Source organism: Hevea brasiliensis, chromosome 6 (assembly GCF_030052815.1).
Source record: "Hevea brasiliensis isolate MT/VB/25A 57/8 chromosome 6, ASM3005281v1, whole genome shotgun sequence".
Lineage (NCBI taxonomy): Eukaryota > Viridiplantae > Streptophyta > Magnoliopsida > Malpighiales > Euphorbiaceae > Hevea > Hevea brasiliensis.
The window spans coordinates 27,879,021-27,901,219 of record NC_079498.1 but is presented as its reverse complement, the minus strand read 5'-3'; the positions used below and the strand labels follow the sequence as shown (position 1 = coordinate 27,901,219).

The window sequence follows — 22,199 nt, the reverse complement described above, 5'->3', positions numbered from 1 at the left end:
TCTCATTCGAATCAGAAAACATGATAGAAATTCGAGTCAGAAAATAGGCTGTAGCATAGTACACGGCCCGTGTCTCACTACACTTGCCCCGCAAAGTAAGGCCGTGTAACTTGCTGGAGGAGAATCACGTGGTCTTGTTTCTGCATAGAAAGTTACACGGGTTTGTGCCAACTACACGGGCTGTGTACTATTATTCCCATAAGGTTCTTCAAGCTTGTGCCCGGCAGAGACTTACATGGGTCCCTGCAAATTACACGGGTCCCTGCAGATTACACGGGTCTACTTACACGACCTGTGTACTTGTGTTTCTCATCGATTCTCTTGGCTTTCTTCTAACAGAGAGTTACACAGGTCTGGGGCTTAGTTTACACGACCCGTGTACTTTGTATCAGCAGTAATTCTTTATCTTTTTACCTCTTCAAGCTTTCCTTTGTACTTCCATCCTTTGGGGCTTCACCCAAACTCCTGAAATAATGCAGAAAACATGGAATTAAGGGCTTGGCAACAGAATTTATGAAAACTAATGAAATCAACTACTATGCATGGAAATATTTGTCTAAATGCTACGATTTAGAATACAAATGTGCTTAAAAACATCTATATAATTCGAGTGTATCAAATACCCCCCAAACTCAAACTTTTGCTTGTCCTCAAGCAAAACAAAACTCTGTTTTAAAGCACATTTCAGGGGATACTTAGGAATACAACCATCAATTTAATAAGCATAGAATTGAACTCCTCCAACCTTCTTACCAATTTCCCTCTTTCAAGGCATGAGGGTTCTAACAGCTGCCTGTTTGGAACTTCACCTCGTTTTATGGTGTTTCAACTAATTATTCCTCTATACAAGACCATTAATAAACCACAAACAACCTGTTTTATCGCGATAGAATTAAGAAACACTAACTCCCAAAAATTTGCCTCTTTCGTAAGTAATTGAGATGAAATATTCCAATTCTAACTCCATAGGCATATCTCAATTTTCTATCTCCACTAATGTAGCATGCGCTTTTTCAAAAGATCAAAAGGTTTTTAAAAGGGTTGTAATGGGGCTAGAGGGATAAACTTGGTTGCCAATGAAAGGTTTTTAGGGAATGCAAATATGAGGATAGCATGTATACGTAAAATCTAACTATACTGAGTTTGTTTCTACATATTTTGTGTAAAAAGGAAAGGCTTTTGGCTTTTTATATTGTCAAGCATACTTCCATGACACTTATCTTGGGACTTCGTTTCTTTTTCCTTTTTGTCCTCTCCCCCAAACTCATTGCTTTTGCTAGGTTAGAAAGGCAAATTTTTTTTTTTCAATTGTACACTCGCATTCTTTCTTAAGTTTCACATCCTCTCTTCATTTTCTTTATGCATTTTGCTTCCTCAAAAGGGTATGGTAGTTGTTTAGGTTAGGGACTAGGTGAATAACATGGGTAAGCAATAAATTTTAAGGGATGAACATAGGCTTCAAGTTGGCTACAAGGGATATACATTTTAATTTAGGGGTGGCTAAGGCTAGTAAGGCTGTATCAAAGAATGCCTTAATTATCTCTTCATCAAACGTATGCTAGGATTTCACCTTGATAGGTCCAAGAGATATGTTCTAGAGCTAGTGAGGCAGTTTTTAGGTTTGTTTGTATTTCAAAAATCGTTCTCCTAATTTTACAAGTTCAATGTGATAAATTAATAGTTATGAAGAGGTTTAACTAGTCTAGTTCCATTAAAGAGATTAGTTTCTTTACAAACAACATGTTAGAATCCCTTTTTTGCCTATCTAGATGCGTTCATTCCTCTATCCCGTGGAGTCCAATTATTAGATTACAAAAATTTTGGTTATAGTGCTAAGTTTCACAATTTACAATCCAAAAATTTTCATGTGGCTGAATTTGATACACAAGAATAATATAGCTAAATTTAAACAATGCAATGATTTGCATGTAATGATATGCAAGTGCAAATGTACCCCCCCCCCCCCCCAAACTCAAATCAGACATTATCCCCAATGTCAATATAATGTGCAATATTAGATGAAGCGTACAAAAATTTTAAGGAAGCATAATATTTATTAAGCAAGGAAAATTTTTGAACATAAAGCAAATAAAAGAGACCTATGGTTTTAAGTTAGGACTAGGGCATGTAAGATATTACAATAAAGATCACATACTATATTCCTATCTCTAAAAGGCCTCTGATGATGATGATGGTGATGTTGGTGATCCTTGCTCCTCTTCCTCCTCATCTTCCTCATTTAGTTTGTCCATTAGAATGTCCAGCTAGTTATGTGCTTTCTAGAGGCTGTCCTCGATAGCTCGCATTTTGTCGTATATTGTGGTCTCCATGCGCTGCAAGTATGTAAGGACCGGGTCTGTCGGTGGTGGTGTGTATGGAGGCACTCGAATAGGGGACTCTTCGAACATCCGCTCTTGCCTTTCTTCTTGGGGTTGTGAAGTCTCACAGGGTCCCTCCCTTGCCTCGTCTCTCCGAGGGATGGTATTTCCTTCGGTATCCACCAAGTAGCATGTGTTGCCCACCTTCTTACATATCCCCATGGATATGTAGATAGTCTGATCAATTCTCGATGTTCCAGTAACAAAGCGTAGTCTGTGATATCCTGGAACAAAGTCGAAGTGGAGGGCAATGGTGGTGACAAGGCCTCCAAGTACTATGTGCCCGGTAGGCTGATGGCAAAGGCGTCGGAGATGGTTGCACAGGAAAAAGCCAATACTGCACTGCTGCCCGGTGACCATGCACCATAGGAAAAATAGCTCACTGGCGTTGACAATGCCAAGACTGTCGCCACAGCCCATTATGGTGTGGGCGGCAAACCGATGCATGTATCGCAATGCCAGACTAGTGATGCCCATTGATTTGGATTTGCTGGAGTTGGGCGAACCTTGTCCACCCAATGGTATTAAGTAGTCCATTGATTTCTTCTTGCAACCCAATTTGCTCTAAAAGTGGAAAATCTATGTATTTGGTGGAGGATATTTTTCGGGAATGAAGTCGGGTGCACATTGCTTTGTGGGCGTCATCTAGAAATCCCCAAGGAATAGAGATTTCGGGTTGGGGAGTGGGTTGGGGCTGTGGTTGCGGTGGAGGAGGGGCTTGTTGAGATGGTTGGGGAGTGGCTACCCTCGTTCTTGGGCATTGGGTTGAAGGCTGGGGTGGAGAAGGTGAGGATTATCCTCTTTGTCTTGAAGAAGAGTCGATTCTCCTTGCAGATCTCTTCGCAGGAGCCATGGGTGTGTTTTTGGGAAGGAGAAGAGTATGATTTTGGTGAAGGGAGATGAGATTTGAGAGGTTTTTATAGGCTAAGAAGGGAGTAGATGAAAGGTTTTGTGTTTATGAAGGGTTTTAATGTTAGGGGTGTATTTAAAGAGCCGTTAGGACTCTTCGTTTCGCGGGTTTTGCACCCCAGGAGTCGCGTCTGCGACAAGATTGATGGCTCGTTTATCACTACACGGGTCCCAACATGTAGGGTCGTGTAAATTTTTGCCTGATATTTTCGAAATCTGTCATAATACACGACCTGTGTAAATCAGCTATGGGACCCGTGTAACTTCCTGTCTCTTAGATTACTTTACTGGATATGTTACACGACCCCTGTAAAATTCAAGGAGCCCCGTATAACCTTCTGTCTCTTAGTTATTCTGCTAGAGACATTACACGGTCCGAGTAATTTGTGATATGGACTCGTGTAAATTTCTGTCTCCCGAAGGGTTGAGATTGCATGAAATTTATGGCTTCCAGAAAGTTACACGAGGTGTGTACTATCAGCACACGACCCGTGTAAGTTTCTGATTTCTCAAATCTTTGGCAAATGAAAAGTTTATAATTCTAACACATGAAATGGATGCAAAGATTAACAGTAGATTTACTTCCCTAGTTTTGTTCAATTTTCCCTTTTATGGTTTTGATTTGGTGATTCTCTTCCTCTTTTGATCTCTATTCCCTTTTTCAAAAATCCTACAAAATGAAATGCTAATGAGTATGAAACAAAAATTCAATATTGAAGAAAAAGAAAAGAAGAAAAGTTCAGCAAAATTTTGGATTGCCTCCCAAAGAGCGCTTGTTTATAGTCTTTAGCTGGACTTTGCTTGTTTATGGTCTGTCAGTAGGAGGACTGAGAGTGCAATTTACTCTCGTTTCTATGGGTTCTCCATGAAAGTAAGGCTTTAGCCTCTGCCCATTGACCTTGAATGCACCTGAGGTTTCGCTCCATACCTCTACTGCTTCATGTGGGAAGACTTGGGTGACCTTGAAAGGTCCGGACCATCTTGATTTCAGCTTCCCTGGAAAGAATTTCAATCTAGAGTTGAATAAGAGGACAAGATCTCCTTCTTTTATCTCTTTCCTTGCTATGCGCTTGTCATGCCATCTTTTGGTTTTATCCTTAAAGATTTTGGCATTTTCGTATGCATCTTATCAGATTTCTTCCAACTCATTTAGTTGTAAAAGCCTTTTTTCACCAGCAGCTTTGAGGTCAAAGTTTAGTACCTGAATTGCCCAGTAGGCTTTATGCTCAAGTTCAACAGGGAGATGGCATGATTTCCATAAACCAGTCGAAAGGGTGTTGTGCCAATTGGGGTTTTATATGCAGTGCAATATGCCCATAGTGCATCATCTAGCTTCATGCACCAGTCCTTCCTAGATCTGTTTACAATTTTCTCCAGAATCTGCTTCAGTTCCCTGTTTGATATTTCTACTTGACCGCTGGTTTGAGGATGATAAGATGTGGCCACCTTGTGAGTCACTCCATATTTTTTCATTAGTGTTTTGAATTGTTGGTTGCAAAAGTGGCTTCCTCCATCACTGATTATCACTCGTGGTGTGCCCAATCTTGTGAAGATGTTCTTCTTAAGGAACTTAGTGACCACTCTAGCATTGTTGGTTAGCTTTGCAATAGCTTCTACCCATTTTGACACATAATCAACTCCAACCAGAATATACTTGTTTCCATGGGAAGAGGGAAATGGTCCCATGAAGTCTATTCCCCATACATCAAACAATTCTATCTCAAGTATACCGTGCAGTGGCATTTCATTCCTTCTTGAACTGTTGCCTGTTCTTTGGAATTGATCACAAGCTAGCACAAAGGATCTTACATCCTTAAATAAATGTGGCCAGTAAAACCCTGCTTGTAAAATCTTGGCTGCGGTCTTTGAAGTGCCTAAATGTCCTCCATATAGTGATGAATGGCAGTGATAAATGATACTTTCTATATCTTCCTCTGGTATGCACCTTCTTATCAGCCCATCATTACATCTCTTGTACAGTAGTGGTTCTTCCCATAAGTAATATCTGACATCATGTAGGAATTTCTTCCTTTACTGATAAGTCATGTTTGGAGGTAGTACCCTGCATACAAGAAAATTAACAAAGTCATCGTACCATGGAGCTTTAGAGAATGCAAGTAATTGCTCATCAGGAAATGAATCGTCAATTGGCAAATTTTCGAAATCTTCCATGTATTCCAATTTTAGTCTAGAAAGGTGGTCAGTTACTACATTTTCAGATCCCTTTTTATCCTTTATTTTAAGGTCAAATTCTTGCAGGAGTAGAATCCATCAAATCAGTCTTGGTTTTGCTTCCTTTTTGTTCATAAGGTACCGGATTGCAGCATGATCTGTGAATACAATGACTTTTGACCCGATGAGGTAAAATCTGAATTTGTCCATTGCAAATACCACTGCTAGGAATTCCTTCTCTATGGTAGCATAATTGATTTGTGTATCATCGAGTGTCTTGCTAGCATAATAAATAGCATAGAGCTTTTTATCTTTTCTTTGCCTGAGCACTGCTCTAACTGCAAAATCGCTCGGGTCACACATAACCTCGAATGGTAGCTCCCAATTTGGTGGCTATATTATTGGTGTTGATATCAGGACTTCTTTGATTCTGTTAAAGGAGACAAGGCAATTTTCATCAAAATCAAAGGGAACATCTTGGTTTAACAAGTTAGTAAGTGGCTTAGCTATTTTAGAAAATTCCTTGATAAATCTTCTGTAGAATCCTGCATGTCCCAAAAAGCTTCACACTCCCTTGACTGATGTTGGTGGTGGCATGTTTTCAATGATCTCAATTTTTGCCTTATCAACTTCAATTCCTCTTTCTGATATCAAATGTCCCAGAACTATGCCTTCCCTTACCATGAAATGGCATTTTTCCCAATTTAGGACTAGGTTTGATTCTTCACATCTTTGCAACACTTTAGATAAATTAGCTAAGCAATCATCAAAAGTAGTTCCATAAACAGAAAAATCATCCATAAAAACTTCCATAATATCTTCAATATAATCAGAAAAAATAGCCATCATGCATCTTTGAAAGGTATCAGGGGCATTACAAAGACCGAAAGGCATTCTCCTATATGCAAATGTTCCATAGGGATAAGTGAATGTTGTCTTTTCTTGGTCTTCTGGGTGAATAGGAATTTGAAAGAATCCCGAATACCCATCCAGGTAACAGAAATAAGAGTGTTTCGCTAACCTTTTTAACATTTGGTCAATGAAAGGAAGAGGGAAATGATCTTTTCTGGTGGCACTGTTCAATTTCCTATGATCTATGCATATTCGCCAACTAGTGACTACTCTAGTAGGAATTAGTTCATTGCTTGTATTTTGGATAACAGTTGTCTCATCTTTCTTAGTAACTACATGTACTGGACTAACTCATTTACTATCAGAAATTGGGTATATGATACCTGCATCTGATAGTTTTAAAATTTCTTTCTTGAATACTTCTTTCATGTTTGGGTTAAGTCTTCTTTGGTGTTCGATTGTGGGTTTACTGTTTTCTTCCATGGGTATCCTATGCATGCAAATCGAAGGGTTGATCCCCTTCATGTCTTCTATTTTATACCCTAATGCTTTGCTATAGATTCTAAGTTCTCTTAACAATTTTTCCTCTTCTAACTTAGACAGGCTAGCATTGATTATAACAGGATAATTAGACTTTGAGTCCAGGAATGCGTACCTTAGTGAAGACGGGAGAGGTTTAAGCTCTACCTGTTTAGAGTTTTCCTGGAGCTTACCTTTGGTTTGTTCCTCCTTTAACTTTTCTATCTCGGAAGCCTTAGCTAAAGGTAGGGGTGGAGGAGTTGCCAACTATTGTGCACATGCTGCTATTTCAGTATTTTCATCATCCACTGTGTGGCTGCGCACAATACATGCTTCAAGAGGATCTTTAGGATGTGTCTTATGAAATTCCTCTTTAACTTGTTCGTCAATTATGTCAACCTTGAAGCATTCATCAGGTTCAAATTTGTGTTTCATTGTGTCGAACAAGTTGAACTCCACTTCTTCTTCTCCTACCTTAAGGGTTAATCGTCCATTTTTTACGTCTACGATGGCTCCGGCAGTTGCCATGAATGGTTTTCCCAAGATGATGGAAATTTGGACATCTTCTTCCATCTCAAGGACAACAAAATCCACTGGAATGAAGAATTTGCCCACTTTGATAGGGATGCTCTCAAGTATCCCTACAGGATATTTAATGGATCGATCAGCCAATTGCAATGAGATTGTTGTGGGTTTCAGTTCCCCGATCTCCAGCTTTTTGCATATTGATAGAGGCATTAGACTAACGCTTGCCCCAAGATCACAGAGGGCCTTGTCTATTTTCTTGTTACCAATGATACAGGGTATGGAGAAGCTTCCTAGATCTTTCAACTTTGGAGGCAGTTTATTTTACAGAATGGCACTGCATTCCTCTGTTAGAGCTACTGCTCCATAGTCTTCTAGCTTTCTTTTCTTTGACAAAATTTCTTTAAGAAATTTGGCATAAGACAACATCTGAGAAAGTGCTTCAGTGAAGGGGATGTTAATGTAAAGTTTCTGTAAAACTTCCAAAAACTTCCCAAACTGCTTGTCCAGTTTGGCTTTCTGAAATCTCTGAGGAAAAGGTAGGGGAGGCTGGTATGGTTCTGGTAATTTCCTTGTCTTCTTTGCTTCCTCTTCCTGATCTTTCTTAGCTTCTTCCTCCTTTTTTTCTGCTTGGTCATTAGATTTTTCTATGGTTTCCTTTGTTGATTCTACCTCTGGTTGTACTAGAGTTCTCCCACTCCTTAGTGCAATTGCCTTACAATGCTCCCTTGGGTTCATTTTTGGTTGACTGGGCAGTTTGCCAGCAGGCTTACTTGAAGAACTTGGTTGCTAAGCAATTTGATTCTCTAGCATCTTGTTATGGGTGGCAAGTTGGTCCATTCTGGAAGTCAACTATTTAATCAATTTAGTTTATTGTTGTTGAGCTGCTAGGAATCCTTCCATCATGGTTTCCATGGTCATTTTCGGTTCAGGTTGTTGAGGTTGGAGAGGTAGTGATGGCTGTGTAAAGTTCTGACCTGCTACAAATCCGAGTCTTTGGAGGTTTGTACCCTTATTGCTTGTTTATTGGCTGGTTCTGCTAAGTGGACCATGAGAAATTTGGGTGGTTTCTCCATCCAAGGTTGTAAGTATTTGAATACAAATTGTTTGGCTACCTCTGGTTGAAGTTTCCTCCATTATTCATATAGTTCATCTATTCTGTAGGTTCGTTAAAATTGCTGTATTCTGAATTCATGTATCCTCCTTCACAGCTACCCTCATGTTGACTATTTGTACCAATTGCGTTGGTTTGCATTCTTTCGAGTTTCTTTGTGAGCTGATCAAACTGGGCATTTATCATGCTTAGGGCATCTACTTCCAGGACCCTTGCAGTTCTTCTTACATTTCCTCTTTCATTCGACCACTCATAATTATGGTATGCAACACTTTTTAGAAGTTCAAGTGCTTGTGGCACTGTTTTCTCCATTAGATCACCCTCTGCAGCTGAATCAACTGTGCTCCTTGTAGAGTGTAGTAATCCATTATAGAAATTTTGCACCAATAGCCAATCTTCTATGCCATGGTGTGGACATTCCCTCTGCAGGTCTTTATATCTTTCCCATGCGTCATAGAGTGATGCTCCTTCCTTTTGTCTGAAGGTGTTGAGCTCAAGCCTCAGCTTTGCAGTCTTTGTAGGTGGGAAATACCTTGCTAGAAAAGCTTGAGAGAGGTTTTCCCAGGTAGTGAATGTCTCAGCCGGTTGAGAAAATAACCACTTCCTTGCTCTGTCCCTAAGGGAGAATGGGAATGCTCTGAGTCTTATTGCTTGATCAGACACTCCATTCATCTTGAATGTATCACATAGGGCAAGAAAGCACTGGAGGTGAAAGTGTGGGTCCTCTGTTGGTGAACCTGCAAATTGGGTTTGTTGAATCATTTGGAGCCATGCTGGTTTTAATTCAAAGTTGTTGGCTTCCACTGTGGCTCTAGTGACACTGGGCTAAAATCCTGGGATAGATGGAGCTCCGTAATCTCTCAAGAGTCTTGGTCTGTCATTATTATTGGCCATGGTTTGGATTTTAGGATCTCCTTGACCGTGCTCTTGATGTTTCCTTTCCCTCCTGATGGCTTTCAGAGTTCTGTCTATTTTTGGATCACAGTCCAAAATTTCTTCTGGCTTTGTTCTGGTCATATACCAGATCGGGCACCTAAGAGAAAAGAAAAAAAAAAAGAAATACAACCAGTAAAATAAAATTATATAATAAATATAATTGCCTAAATCAGCTAAATCACCTATCGCTTGATATTACTAAACCAAAAATTTCCCGGCAATGGCGCCAAAAACTTGTTTTGCTATTTTGCAATTACCGCAAGTGCACGTATCGCTAACAAGTAATAAAGTGATAAGTAGAGTATCGTTCCCACGAGGAATTTTGTTTAGCAAGTACCAATCTACACAGAAATCTTGACTGTCTAGGCTATCGAATACTTAGGGAATGAAGTTTGTTAATTTTAAACACCAAAATGGTAAACTTAAAACGAAATAATTTATTTGAAGCAATTCTAGAATTAAGATTTCACACTTGAATCATACTAGGGATGTTATCTCGTTTATTTACTGAATTGAGGATCATTTTCCTTGATGGAAATCAGTCCTAAGCTATCTTAAATCCTCTCTCAAGCCATCTAGGGTGTATTCTAATTGACTCGAACCCTACTTTCGTGGTGATCAAATCAATTAAAATCCTTTAAGACCTTTGACCAATTTTTAGGTTCCACAAAGGTATCATCCTATGTCTAGGTTAGAATTCCTAGGTTTAAGATCTCGATTTTCTAATGTTAATCTTCACCGTTCAGTCCTTCAATTAACATCTACAATCATAACTAAGTGGGTACCAACACATAGCATGCATTATGATCACAAGAAATTAAATCAAGAAACGAATCTCAAATCCAATAAATAAAACTCAGTGTTCATCCATAATAATAATTACAAGAGCTACTCTCCCAAATCCAGAATAAGAAAACTACTCACTCATGGTGAGTTCAGCAAATGTCATGATAAAAACTAAAAACAATAAAAAGAGAGTTATGCAAAAGAAATAAAGTAATAAAATTCTGTCTAAGGAGATGAAATGAAGGAACCAAAGAGAGTTTCAGCTTTGATCTTATGGAGCTTCAGCTGGAAAACTTCTTTTGGTATTGATGTAGAGCCCGATAATAGCAACCTTCAGCAACATTCCCGATGACAGTGGCCGACCTCTTTTCCTGATGTTTTCTTTTCTATATATATTGGTTGCTCTAGGGTTAGGTCATTTTGAGTTCAAAAGGCTTTAGGAGTCTCATTCAAATCAGAAAACAGGAGGGGAATTCGAGTCAGAAAATAGGCTGTAGCATAGTACACGGCCCATGTGTCACTACACTTGCCCCGCAAAGTAGGGCCGTGTAACTTGCTGGAGGAGAATCGCGTGGTCTTGTTTCGGCACAAAATGTTACATGGGTCTATGCCAACTACACGGGCCGTGTACTATTGTTCCCATAAGGTTCTTCAAGCTTGCGCTCAGCAGAGACTTACACAGGTCCCTGCAGATTACATGGGTCTACTTACACGACCCGTGTACTTGTGTTTCTCATCGATTCTCTTGGCTTTCTTCTGACAAAGAGTTACACGGGTTTGGGGCTTGGTTTACACGACCCGTGTACTTTGTATCAGTAGCAATTCTTTGTCTTTTTACCTCTCCAAGCTTTCCTTTGTACTTCCATCCTTTAGGGCTTCACCCAAACTCTTGAAATAATGCAGAAAATATGGAATTAAGGGCTTGGCAACAGAATTTATGAAAACTAATGAAATCAACTACTATGCATGGAAATACTTGTCTAAATGCTACGATTTAGAATACAAATGTGCTTAAAAACATCTATACAATTCGAGTGTATCACACACCTATGAAGGTTAATGAGGTAAGTACATCTAACCTTGAGAAACAAATTTTTGATTTAATTTCTTTGGTGAAGTAGTTGGCTGTAGGGAACATGCAACCTGTTAAGGCATGTGGAATTTATTCAGGTTCGGGTCATGCTACTGATATGTGTCCTGCATTAAAAGAGGATGAATCAATGCAACATGTTAATGCAATAGAAAATTATGGACAGCCACAATGCAGGTATGATCCCTATTCTAATACTTATAATCCAGGATGGTGAGATCATCCCAATTTGAGTTATGGGAATCAACCGGTGCAAAACCGATACCAGCAGTAAAGACCACAAGTGAATCTACCACCTCCACCTCCACCTCCACCTCCGCCTCCCTCAAATCAAGGTATGTCACTAGATGAAATTGTTAAGGCTTTGGCTAACAATACCCAACAGTTTCAACAGGAGACTAGAAATAGCATTCAACACATAGAGAGGCAGATTGATCAGTTAGCTTCCTCTGTGAGTAAGCTGGAAGCTCAAGGATCTGGAAAGCTTCCATCACAAATAGTCATGAACCCCAGAGAAAATGCGAGTGCGATACTGTTGCAGAGTGGGAAAGAAGTTGATAATCAGACTCCATATGAGTCAACAAAAAAGAAGAAGCAAGGAGAAAAAGAGTCTGAAATTGAGGTAAATACTGAACCTAAACTGAATAAGGTTAATAATTCTATTCTTCCTCCATTCCCATGTAGGTTGGCTAAAAATAAGAAAGAAGAATAAGAGAAAGAAATTTTGGAGACTTTCAGGAAGGTAGAGGTGAATATACCTTTACTTGATGCAATCAAACAAGTTTCCAAGTATGCTAAATTCCTTAAGGAACTATGCACTACAAAGCGGAAGTTGAGGAATAATGAGAAGATTAGTAAAGGGGAAAATGTATCGGTATTAATTTAGCAAAAATTACCCCCTAAGTGTAAGGATCCAGGTTCATTTTCTATTCCCTACAGAATAGGTGATTCTAAATTTGAATGTGCAATGGCAGATTTAGGAGCATCTATTAATGTTATGTCAAATTCAGTTTTTCAAACTTTAAATTTGGGTCCTTTGAAAGAAACCAGTGTCATTATTCAGTTAGTTGATTGTTCTAATGCTTACCCATTGGGAGTAGTTGAGGATGTGTTGGTGCAGGTTGGAGAATTGATTTTTCCTGCAGATTTTTACATTCGGGATATGGAGGATAGTGTTCCCACATCAAAGTTAGCTTTGATTTTGTTTGGAAGACCTTTCCTCAAAACTGCCAAGACAAAAATTGATGTGGATGATGGTACCTTAACTATGGAGTTTGATGGAGAGACTGTCAAATTTAATATCTTTAATGCCATGAAGTATCCTACTGATGATCATTCTGTCTTTTCTATTGATGTTGTTGATACAATTGTGCAGGATGTCTTTGAGTTAAGCATGGAGGATGAGTTAGAAGTGATGATTAGTCAAAGAATTCAAGAAATCAATACCAATCAACCATTAAGTGTAGAGGTTCAAGAGACAGTAATGGCATTGCAGTCATTACCTCCTGTTCAAAAAAGGTATGGAGTACCAAAGATCGATTTACCTGTATCTCACATAAAATTATTACCTTCTATGGTGCAGGCACCAGTTCTTGAACTCAAGCCTTTACCTGAGCATTTTAAGTATGTTTACTTGGGAGACAATGAGACACTTCCAGTTATCATCTCAAGTAATTTAACAAAGATTGAAGAAGACAGATTGATCAGGGTTCTGAGAGTACACAAGGAAGCAATTGGATGGACAATAGCTGACATCAAAGGTATAAGTCCATCAGTGTGCATGCACAAGATTTTAGTGGAGGATGAGGCTAAACCAAGTAGAAAAGCTCAAAGGAGATTGAACCCATAAATGATGGAGGTTGTGAAGAAGGAGATTTCAAAGCTACTGGATATAGGAGTTATTTACCCAATTTCAGACAGCAAATGGGTAAGTCCAGTCCAAGTAGTGCCAAAAAAATCAGGAGTCACTGTGGTAGCAAATCAAGATAATGAACTTGTTCTAATAAGGATTCAGAGTGGATGGCGAATGTGCATAGACTACTGCAAGCTGAATTCAACAACAAGGAAGGACCACTTCCCACTGCCATTCATTGATCAGATGCTTGAGAGGTTAGCAGGTAAGTCTTATTTCTGCTTTCTTGATGGTTTTTCTGGATATAATCAAATTGTGATTGCACCGGAGGATCAAGAGAAAACTACCTTCACTTGCCCTTTTGGAACTTTTGCTTTTAGAAGGATGCCCTTCGGTCTTTGTAATGCACCTGCCACATTTCAGAGATGCATGATGAGCATATTTTCATATTACATTGATACTTGCATTTAGGTATTCATGGATGATTTTACTGTGTATGGTGATTCATTTGATGCATGTTTACATCATTTAAATTCTGTTCTTGAAAGATGCATTGAGAAAAATCTTGTTTTAAATTTTGAGAAGTGTCATTTTATGGTGGAACAGGGGATTGTTTTGGGTCATGTTGTCTCTAATAGGGGTATTGAGGTGGATAAGTCTAAAATTGATTTAATTGTGAACTTACCCTACCCCACAACTGTGAGGGAAGTACGCTCTTTTCTTGGTCATGCAGGTTTCTATCGCTAGTTCATTAAGGATTTCTCTAAGATAGCATTGCCTTTGTCTAGACTCTTGCAAAAAGATGTTTCTTTTGAGTTCAGTGAAGAGTGCAAGGAAGCTTTTGACAAATTAAAATCTGCATTGACATCTCCCCTTATTATCTAGGCTTCTGATTGGACAATACCATTTGAAATTATGTGTGACACAAGTAATTATGCAGTGGAAGCAGTTTTAGGGCAATGTGTTGGGAAGCTTTTTCATGTGATTTATTATGCATCCAGAACACTCAATTCAGCTCAGCGCAATTATTCTACGACCGAAAAAGAATTTTTTGCTATAGTTTTTGCTTTAGATAAATTTCGGTCATGTTTGCTTAGTTCTAAAATAATTATCTTCTCTGATCATACAACGTTGAAGTACCTCTTGGCAAAGAAGGAAGAAAAACCAAGGTTGATTAGAAGGATCCTTCTGCTGCAAGAATTTGTTCTTCAAATCAAGGATAAGAAAGGAGCTGAGAACCTGGTAGCAGATCATTTGAGCAAGTTAGTGACACAAGAAGATCCACTTCCTTTGCAGGAACTTTTTCCTGATGAGTAGTTATTTAAATTGCAAGGTATGATCCCTTGGTATGCTGATTTGATGAATTATTTGGTTATTAAGGTTGTGCCTTTTGATTTGAGTAGAGCTATGAAAGAGAAATTGAAAAGTGAAGCTAAGTATTATGTGTGTGATGACCCATATTTGTGGAAATTTTGTTCAGATCAAATTATTAGGAGATGTGTTCCTGATAATGAGATTCAATCTATTCTTGCTTTTTGTCATGCCTATGCATGTGGAGGTCATTTTGGACCCAAGAGAACAGGTTGAAAAATATTAGATTACGATTTTTACTGGCCCACTATATTTCGTGATTCATATTTGATTTGCAAAAATTGTGAATAATGTCAAAGAACAGGAAGTTTAACCCATAGGAATGAGATTATTCAGAATCCAATACTTATTTGTGAGATTTTTGATGTGTGGGTATTGATTTTATGAGTCCATTTCCTTCTTCTTTTGGCTTTGTTTATATATTACTTGCTGTTGATTATGTCTCGAAATGGGTGGAAGCCAAAGCCACCAGGACTGATGATTCTAAAGCTGTTATAGGTTCTATCAAGTCAAACATTTTTAGCAGGTTTGGAGTTCCTAGAGCTTTAATCAGTGACCGGGGCACACATTTTTGTAATAGAACTGTTGAGGCATTGTTGAGGAGATAAGGTGTTTACCATAGAATATCTACAGCTTATCACCCTCAAACAAGTGGACAAGTAGAGGTGTCTAATAGAGAGATCAAGTCTATTTTGGAAAAAATAGTAAAGCCAAATAGAAAAGATTGGAGCCTTAGACTTGATGATGCTTTGTGGGCTTACAGGACTGCTTATAAGACACCCATAGGTATGTCCCCTTACAGATTGGTATTTGGTAAGTTGTGTCACCTTCTTGTTGAGTTAGAACATAAGGCTTATTGGGCTGTTAGACAATCTAATTTGGATTTGGATACTGCTGGTGTGGAAAGAAAATTACAATTGCAGGAATTAGAAGAAATTCGACTTGAGGCTTATGAGAACTCTAAGATCTATAAAGAAAAGACCAAGGCATTCCATGACAAACTAATTCTAAGGAAGCAGTTTGTGGTTGGACAAAAAGTTTTATTGTATAATTCCATATTGAAGCTGATACCTGGTAAGTTGCGTTCTCGTTGGATTGGACCCTTTATTGTTACTAATGTGTTTCCTTATGGTGCAGTTGAAATTCAAAGTTTAGGAACTAATAAGGTGTTCAAGGTCAACGGTCATAGACTCAAGCCATTTTATGAAGGGTTTCAGGAGCATACAGTGGAGGAGCTCAAATTGAGTAACCTAATTTATGTGGACTAAGGAGCTTTGCCATGTCGAGCTAACGACGATAAACAAAAGCGCTTCTTGGGAGGCAACCCATGGGTGGCTTGTTAGCCACAATCAGATTTGTTTTCTTTCCCTTATTTTTATTTTATTTTCTAGCATTTTTTTCTTTTCTTTTGCATTTGGGCTTTACATTGGGGACAATGTAAGTTTTAAGTGTGGGAGAGGAGAAATTTGTTGCTGCAATTTCTTTTTAATTATTAAAAATAATAATAATAATAATAATAATAATAATTAAATTTGTTCTCATAAGTTTGATTCACGATTCTTTATTAACTCTCGGAGAGAAGTGCTTTGTCCTTGAAATGACTTTTTTTATTTTAGATTGAATTTTCCAGATTTTAAGCAAGGTAATAGTAACTTTAATGATGGATTTTCCCTCTTCTCCATACCATAGAGCAATTTTTTCCTGCATAAATCATTTAGGCTTGATTTAATGGTGAAATGATTAGTTATGTGTGCTCTAAACTAGTGTCATGCATATTTCAGAACTTTGTCTAATCTATCAGGATACTTTATAATATGTAGAAGCATAAATTGGGGGAAATAAAAGGTTGAACTTGAAAATTGCTCCGCTATTTTAGTTAAGCAAACTAACCAGGAGTCTTCATGAACCCCATGTCGATTCTCAGGCCAAAAGCTAGCTAGGATATGAGCAAGGTACTTTTCTGAAAGTGACGGTTGAAATAAAAAAATTAAAAAAAAAAATTATAACTGTGACAAGAGAGAAGTACCAATCTCAAATAAAAAAAAAGGGGGCATTTTTATCTCCCCTAGGACTTGCAAAGAGCTATAATTGTTGTGCCTTGATAAATTGAACTTGTGTTTTGGTGTGTATTGACTTAAAATTTTATGGACCTTTAATTGTGTGAGCTTAATTGATTTCAAGCCTTTTGTTTTGTGTTGGAAAATTGTTGATATATTGGTATGGTGTTGATGGAATTTATTATGATGGTTATTACTTTACTTTCTTCTTCTTTCAAACTTTTAATCTTTTGTTAGAAAATGTTGTAATAGAGTGAAGTTAAGGAACTTCTAAGTAGAGTTGATTGAGAGTTTAAGTCATGCTTGAGGATAAGCATGGAATAAGTGTGGGGGAATTTGATAAGTGCATAATTTATTAATTTTACTCCCATCACATATAGTGTTTTTAGTGTGTTTTTATGTTTCATTCAGTTGGTTAAAATATATTTATCATTTAGGCATATTTTTAGATAGTTGTGGAATAATTGTGTTAAATGGAGAAATTTTCAGCATTTGACCTTTGTCATATTTTTCAAGTGTTTCTAAAGTTGCGGGTCTCCAAATTGAGTGCTGTTTAATCCATTGAAAATCTAAGATAGAGCATTTCAAATGATAAAGAGCGACCAAAGCCCAAATCAGTCTCCAAGGTTGACAAAATGAGCTATGGATCTATTGCAAAAATCCAGACTTGATGGGTCACAATCAGTTTCAGTATTTATTTTGTATCTGGAGTTTTAGACTTCCAAATGAAGCAAGGCTAAGCCCAATTGAACCTTAAGAGCCACCTCTACAACTTCTATGAAGGGCTGGATGAGAGATGAGGCCATTTTAATTGTCAAAAATGTAAATGAAGTCGTCACAATGGGCTGGACTGTCTGACTGAACCAGTCCCGGTTTTTGGGCTATAACTTGGGCTGTAGACCTCAGATTTGGGTCCATGAGTACTCGTTGGAAAGCTAAGAAATAGGGCTACAACTTTCTTGTAGATGGAAGAGGCAGATTTGGAAAGAAAGTTACTGAAAATCTGCCTTGATTCCAGAAACGTGAATGCAGGTTGAAAATCTGCATCTTGAATTTCAAAACCTTTCCTAGTTTGGTTTGGTTCCTATCTTTGGGATTAGGTTTTTTTTTTTTAGTATAAATACATCTTTAGGCAGCAGCTAAGAGGATCCCAATTCAGACCTTCATTCTCCATTTGAAGGCTTTCATTCTCCATTCTCTTTTTAGATTTCTTCTTTATTTTTCTTTATTTTTTTGTAAGCCATGAACATGAGTGGTTAAGTTTTTAATTCAGTTCAAGGGTTCAAATTCTTATGTATGATTTGTGAGATCAGGTTCTTAATTTAATTTATGTCTTTTTGAATATCTATTGTTTTCTGATTTAATTGTTTTTTATCTGTTGAATGATTTGCTAAAAAGGCCTATTAGTTAATTGTTTGATTTGATCAATTACTAGTTCATCTTCATAATCCGTAATTGTTGTGTAAGATTGAACATGAGTAGCAATTAGGTTTTATTGATTATGATCCAAGTTTTTGATAATAACCTAAGGAAATAATAGGGTGGATTAAATGATTTATGCTTCATAAATTGTTGTTCAGCTTAACTACTTCCTTTTGTTAAAGCAGTTATTAATTTGATGAGGATTGCTTAATACCAACTCAGTTAATAATTAGAGTCAATAAGAGTGCTAGGCTCGAATTGATGAGTATGGGGAAGTCAGGGGTTTACCTCACTGTTTGGTAAATCTACGTTAAGTATTCAATAAGATATAATTATATTTCTTTTGTCTATGATCAAATCAATGCATTGAAATGAGAATTACCTTGGACTGAAGTTTGTTTAATTCGAGAATTTCATATTTAATTTTAGTTCTTAATTTCTGATTTTTTTTTTATTTCTTCTTTAGATTGTGAATTAACCCTCCTCCCCCCAACCTTTGTTTCTTTTCCATTACACAAGCGCACGAAATTTAATAATTCAGTCTCTAGGGTTCGACCTGGATTCACCGTTTACTGCAGAAAACATTTCATACTTGGTGATTTCAGTTAATTTAATTTATGGTGAATTCGACACCCATCAAGTAATCTGAATTTGAAGATAGCAAGAGAAATGAGCATAAATGAAGTAACTAAAACTAAATGAATTTGCTACAAATTCCATAAGTGCTCTTAATTCTCTCCGGAGTTTAGACTTCACTATTAGTACAAGAAAGAAGGGTCTTAGTTTAGTTCTGCAAAACAACAATCAGGTTGCATCTATCATTCATTGTAGGATCATAAAAATCTCCTTCCCCAACTAGATTGTGACGTTGTCTTTCGTCTTTTGCCATTAAAGTACAAACAAGGGTTTGGTAGCTTTGAAATAGGTTCTACAAAGGACACTCACTTAATTGTTAAACAAAATTACTTCTATGGATTAATAGATAAAATTGTACAAAAGTTACAAAAGAAATTTGCATATGCGTACTAAGGAAATTGTACAAAAGTTACAAAAGAAACCCATCATAACTTGCAAGTAGAAGATTTGGGCGGTGGCTTTTGTAGAAAAAAAAAAAGGAGATAAGGAAATTTGAGATTAATATAATTTGATGTGCTGTTAATGCAATAAAATACAAAATATGGAGCCATGGAAGAAGAACCCATTTGTGCATAAGAAGAAGAAGAAGGCGGCGGGGGAGGTGAGGTAAGAATTGGGAAAATGAGGTAGAAAAAGGGTTTGGTTAAAATGGCTTTAGTGATGAGTTCATGAAATTGTTTTTTCATTGTCTTGGAAGTTTGGGCTTTTAGCATGCATTCAACCATTATTAAATTAAATAAAAAAACTGTCATGTTTACAATTGAATAGAGGTTACAGCAGTTCAACGATTATCTATTAATGTTTTAGGCTTTTACATAATTGAATTTAATGTGCAAAATCTATACAAAAATTCTAGATAAATAAAAATTAAATTAATTATAACCATCTCAATAAAGATCAATACCTTAGACAAAATATGGAATTGGATTTCTTGGAGCTATACCTTCTTCTCCAATTGAAGATGAGACATGCATTGACATGAAGCCTCCAAATACCTAATCTATTAGCTATTAGAGAAGGTTTAGATATCCGAAAAAAAAAAAAAGTTAAAAGGATATGGAGACTAGCTTTTTTTTTTAAAAAAAAGGAGGGACTTAAAAATTTTTAACCGCTTAAATAGAAATAATGCGCTTTAAAATTAGTGGCATTAAATTGTTAATTGCCATTAAAATATATATTTATTATGACACTTTTTAAAAATGCCATGATAAATAAAATTATAGTGTTAGTTATTATAAATGCGATTATAACCCTTGAAAATTTGAGCACCTAATAATTTATAATGGCATTTAATATTAATGCCATTAATAAAATGCCAGTAAAACTAAATTTTGTTGTAGTGGGATAAGCATTCTTACTTATTTGAATTATGAATCCCACTTTATTTAATTCTATCCAATGCCTATATAAAAAAATAAAGCCTCCACAGTCAGGTACTCTACTCTCTCCAGAGTTTCATATTCTCAATCTCAGTTCCTTTACTGACTTAAGGATTGGAGAGGTTACCAAAACCAACCCACCCGGTTTCTTCTTTCTCATCTCACAGTTCCATACCAGAGGAAAAATCCATGAAACAACATCTGTAATGACTTTGATGTATTATTTATTTGTAATAATTCAAGCACATCTACAATTTCCATTCCCATTAATTTTTTGTTAAAATCATTATTTTTGTTGATTGTATTTGATGGTGATTTATTGTTTGTTGGGTTTGTTGCCTTTCTTTGCTAATTTTGTTGCTTTAGGGATTTTTTTTTTGTTGATTTTGGATTACTTTGTGTGACACCCCTTACCCGTCTACAGTGTAGCTGAGCAAGATATGCCATAACTTATGTAACACCCCTATTTAAATAGTCTGGTATATTTCACTGTTCTAGTGACCGGTGTCGGTCTGGACAATTAAGAGGATTATAACCACACTTAAGACAACTAGAGAAGCCATAAACACAAATAATTAGTAATTACTAATTAGTTAAGTATAAATAAGAAAAACAGAATATAAGAAGTTAAACGAGCCGAGAGTCACAGCGATGGGTGACCTTCTTGGGAAGGACTGCGAAGTCGTTTTAAACTCAAATTTCGAACTGTAAAATGTGACGCTGCGGTCCTTAGGACCCTTATGAACACAGTGGAAAAGAGAAAATCACGAAAAAGAACTGTTAAGCCAGTCAAATAATTAGGTCAGGGAGCCGGAAGAAATATTGAATTATTTGCAAACCGGGATGAACCGACGAGGGGCAATTTGGTCAATTGACCCCGAGAGCTGACTCCTGACCTAACTGTCAAATAAAATCGGAGAAAAGAAAATTTTGGAATCGAGAATTAAATTAAAGAACTAATAGAAAAAAAAAAGAAAGAAAATGAAAAAGGTGTAGGGAGATGACATCATGCATGACATCATGCATGATGCCATAAATGTTATAATTAATAAATTAATTAAATTGATTTTTTTTTTGGTCTTCCATAAGCTAAAATAGATAAAAGAAATAAAAAGAAAAGAAAAATCATTTTGGTCATCTTTTTTTCCTTATTGCCGCCTCACTCTCTCCCTTATTTCTCCATGAAAATTCTTCCATTAAAGCTTGTCTTCAAGCTTTGAAACCCTTACCAAATCCCAATTTTTTTTCCATAATCACTCCATAAAACCTTATTCCCTTCCCTTGAGAAAGAAATTTAACAAGAAAGAAAGAAGAAAAGAGGAGAAAAATTGAAGATTGGATATCAAAGTTGAGGTAAGCAATCTAAATTGAAAATTTTAGTTTATTGGTTATGTTTGTGGTTTGAGTAACCTAGAAATTTAATTAAAATCAAAAGAAAACATTTGTAGAGGACTAAACTGAAATTTGGCCAGCATGATGGGGAGTGTGTTTTGCATGGTTTGATGGATTTAAATGAGTTTAGAAACTTTATTTAGTTGAATGGTTAGGATTAAAAGCACTAAATGTGGTTAAATGCAACAATTTAGTAAGTTAGGGTTTTGGGACTTATGGTTTATGGACCAAAAATGTGAGATATGAGTAAATGGCGTCTTTGACCTATTGTGAAGTGAAAAATGGTCATTTATGACCAAATGAGTTGTGTTGGAATGATTGGAATTAAAGCTAAATTCGGAGGGAGTGTGGTCATGCTGCTGGCAGCATGACCAAGTCAAAATGAAATTTTACAAGTCCAATTGATATGGGACCAATTGGGGATGAAAATAGACACTAAATGACACAATTTTCATTTAGGAACCATGCCCGAAAAGTGACCAAAACCTAGTGAACAAATTGACTCAATTCGGAAAATCTCAGTCTGTCCCTGTACAAACTGACCAAATGAACAGTGTTTGTTCATTTCGTCATAACTCAAGCTAGGCAGGTCAAAATGACCTGAAATTTTACCAGTGGTTAGATGAGATATAGACCTAAAACTTTTATGAAGAACACAAACCCAAATTCTGCCAGAAACCAAGTCGTTTGGCCACCCAAAGTTGGTGACCCAAAACTGCCAGCATCAAAATTGCCCAGAAAATCTGGGTTGTGTCCAATCCGGCAGCCATGGTTCAAATGGCCATAACTTGAGCTAAAAAACTCCAATT

General features: G+C 37.0%; 1 non-coding gene across 1 annotated transcript; it reads left to right on the top strand.

Moving 5' to 3' along the window:
- The first annotated feature begins 8,869 nt into the window (after window positions 1-8,869).
- LOC131181249 (small nucleolar RNA R71) lies at window positions 8,870-8,976 on the top strand. Its single transcript, XR_009149875.1, has one exon. It is a non-coding gene; the product is annotated as a small nucleolar RNA R71 (small nucleolar RNA).
- Window positions 8,977-22,199: the final 13,223 nt, after the last annotated feature.